Raw genomic sequence first — 3,575 nt, forward strand, 5'->3', positions numbered from 1 at the left:
AAATTTCAATATATGATTTAAGTTTGAATTGAGAATCAAATTTAAAATAAGTAACAAATCTCATACTATATATATGTATGCCAAGAGTAGAGGAAAGGGAAGAAAATAAACACAAGAGTTTTATTCTTTTACCTGTAAACCCCGTTAAATTAGTAGATAATTAGTCAATAAATTATTTTTTTAATAAGGAAGATTAGAAATGTGAAAATTATAATAAATTAGGATAGAGCTTGTTGAAACGAGAATTTTGACACCAATTTCGAAGAAAACGGCCGAAGATTAGACCGAATGGGTCAAACCGATTGAACCGGACCCGAATCGAGCCGTCGGTTCAACCGGACCAACTCATTAAAAGAAGCCGAACTCCTTTCTCTCCCTCATTTGGATGCAGCAGCATGAAACACTTCCAGGGAGGGGAGAAAGCTTCCGTAACCTTACGGTAAATTTCTGATCCCCGTAACTTCTCCGTCTGAGCTCCAATCGCCGCACCGTTTGCGGCCACGTGTTCACCGCGTCGAGCTCTACGTTTTTACTGGAACAATTTCATTGATAACTTGTTTAATCACTCTCAGCCTTCTCTTCCCCCAATTTCCAAATTTTAAGTGGGAATGTTAAATTTTTTTATTTCTGATGTTTTATGATCCAATTAACTTGAGAAAAATGTTCACTCTTGCTTATGTGAAGCTTGGGTAAGGTGAGGATACGATAATTCTATCTTATTTTCTTTGAATTTGAGCTTTGAGTATTAAATTGGATATATATGTGTTATGAATGTGTATTAGGTTGTGAATAAATAATTGGAGCTTGAAATTGTGAATATTGGAACTTGGAGGAAGCTGATTAGTTGAATTTTGAAGGGGCTGCCTTGGTTTTAAATAATTTGCTTTGGTCGTTACGTGGAAATCGGCCAAGGTATGGTTTAGGTTTCTTGCATTTAATATATAATGTTCTGTGAAAACTTAGGCTAGACGACCATAGGATAAGTTGGAAAGCAGGTGTATGTTTAATGTTTAGTAATTTGTCGATGAATATATTTGGTTGAAGTTTATTGGATAATTAGTTATTAATTTTGGATGGTGAATGTTGTTATGTTAATTTGGAGAGAATCATGGTTGAATGTTATTGTTAATGAACATAGTTGGTTAGGTACTTGTTGATTAACTAATAATTTGGTGAATTATTGATTTGAGGTATTTTGTGTTAGAAGTCTAGGATTAATGAACTATGATCCTTAGTTGAATTTTGGTTGTTGGATTTGAATATTGTATGAGTATAATTGTTGATCTGAGGTAGATTTATTGTGGTGACTGTTATGATGATGAGGAAGGGTATGTTGAATTGAAAAGAAAACAGGTTTGGACCCGAAAAGGGTGGCAAAGTCCGAGTTTTAGAGGAGGTACTGCCAAAATTTTATAAAAATTAGAGATTTTGTTTATATGATTATCTAAAAAGATTTAGATTCAAAGGTTATATGGTTTGATTTAGAGTTATTAAGAAAATGAATATATTTTAAGTTTGAAGTTTGATTCTTAGAAAAGAATGAATCATGTTTTGAATTAGAACTATTGATGGATGAAATGAGAGGTGTGATAATGAAGGATAAGGATTGAATATGTTTAATGTATGATGATGAATGAGATGCAATTGAGAATGATGTGGATGTAGATGAATTATAATTGAATTATTTATATGGCTTATGAATTTGAATGATCTGAGATACGAGATTCCCTGGATAAAGTGTCGTGGCTTGCCACCACGTGTACCAGGTAGAAAACTCGATACTCTGTTAATTCTACGACGTAAGTGTGACCGGGCACTATATAAATTCCCGGGAATGTTACCCCATTGAGCAATATTGATTATTTGAGATAAAGCTATACATAGACTCATGGGGATGCACATCGGGGGACAGTCTAAGTACAATTCAGACTTGTCGGGTTGGCTGGATAACCGACAGATGAGCCTCATCAGCCATAGGATAGGCATGCATCATATGCATATTACTTGAATTACTTGCTTGTGCTTTAATTGGGTGTGTCTAAATGTACTTACCATGTTAAATGTGTATTTGTTACCTGTAGTATTTGTAACCTTCTTGTGCTTACCTTTATCTGTTTAAATGTCTGTGAAATGCATGATGGAGTTGGAGGTATGGAAGAATGGCAGCATGAGATTTAGATGTAAAATTAAGCTAGTTAGGCTTAGATACTCTTAGAAAACTACCTTTTATGTCTTCTGTTTAATACTTTAAGCTCTACAATCTGAGTGTCGGCGTTCTAGGATTGCCTCTGGCATTCCCAGAACCTTATATATTATGTGTGTGGCATATTTACCATACTGAGAACCTCCGGTTCTCATTCCATACTATGTTGTTGTTTTTCAGATGCAGGTCGAGAGGCATCTCGTTAGGCGTCTGGACTCTTGAAGCGGAGTGGTTACTGGGTTATTTTGTTATGCTATGATGTATATATATGTACTTAGCTTTCTCTCCACATAACTTATTCTTTTTTATCCTCCTAGAGGTGTATGGAGAGGCAGGATTTTGTTTATGTACATTTGAGTTTTGGATATGTATATATATGTATATATGTGTGTATATTCTCCGGCCAATCTTGACTTCGCAGGCTGAGTCAGGAGCTCGTTATTTTGTATCTTTGACTCTCTATTCCTGTTTTGGGTTACTTTACACTTGACAGCTGTAGCTTTCTTAGCACGCAAGTTAACTCGTTCCTTGAGCGTTGCACTTTTATTTTTGCAATTTTTATTTCTTCTATTCTTCAAGGCTCCTAGCATATTATAATTCTTCTGCTATTATGAGTACTCATTTTATTTTAGAGGTTGTAATACCATACCACCTCTGTTTTACGACTTAAGCGTAAAGCTTAATGTAGTAGGGTGTTACATTATGGTATTAGAGCAGTTCGTTCTTATAGATCCTGAAACACGGACTGATTGTACTTCTGTGCATTCTTTGTATATGTGTTTATGTGCTATTAGGATATCTGACTGATATATATGGCATAAACGTTTGTGAGCATGCATTTGGAACTTAAAGCATTAGACCTGCGATATTGAGACTGATCAACTTAATATCACCTGTTTGGTGTGTATAGGGACCAGATGTCGACTCGCAGACGCGGTCGTGGGCGAGGTAGAGGTAAGACAGGCACCGTTACTCCTGCCCCTATAGGGACAGATCCAGTAGACTTTATGGCTGCCCTGGGAAATATGGCTGTAGTTATGCAGGTGACAGCCGAGGCACTAGGTAATCAGATAAATCAGGGTTATCATGGGAACAATAATGATGAGGGCGGTCCAATGACACTTGCTACATTTCTGAAAGTTCACCATCTGACTTTTAGGGGAACCTCAAATCCCACTGATGCAGATAATTGGATTCAGGCTATGGAAAGGGCGTTACAGGCACAACAGGTTCTTGAGGAGCAATGGGTTGAATTTGGAACTTATCAGTTGCAAGGTGAAGATCAATATTGGTGGCAGGGAACACGACGTATCCTGCAGCCTGATGGTGCTGCAGTTCCTTGGGAGGTTTTCCGGGCAGAGTTCTATAAGAA

The 3,575-nt window shown here is 36.8% G+C and overlaps 1 long non-coding RNA gene across 2 annotated transcripts; it reads left to right on the plus strand.

The window, feature by feature from the left end:
* The first annotated feature begins 390 nt into the window (after nt 1-390).
* On the plus strand, nt 391-2,665 carry LOC112719851 (uncharacterized). Of its 2 annotated transcripts, none has more exons than XR_011869576.1 (3): nt 391-439; nt 783-912; nt 2,384-2,665. It is a non-coding gene; the product is annotated as an uncharacterized lncRNA (long non-coding RNA). The 2 variants fall into 2 exon arrangements; XR_003161917.3 differs by lacking the exon at nt 391-439 and adding an exon at nt 663-694.
* Nucleotides 2,666-3,575: the final 910 nt, after the last annotated feature.

This window comes from Arachis hypogaea, chromosome 2 (assembly GCF_003086295.3).
Source record: "Arachis hypogaea cultivar Tifrunner chromosome 2, arahy.Tifrunner.gnm2.J5K5, whole genome shotgun sequence".
Taxonomy (NCBI): Eukaryota; Viridiplantae; Streptophyta; class Magnoliopsida; order Fabales; family Fabaceae; genus Arachis; species Arachis hypogaea.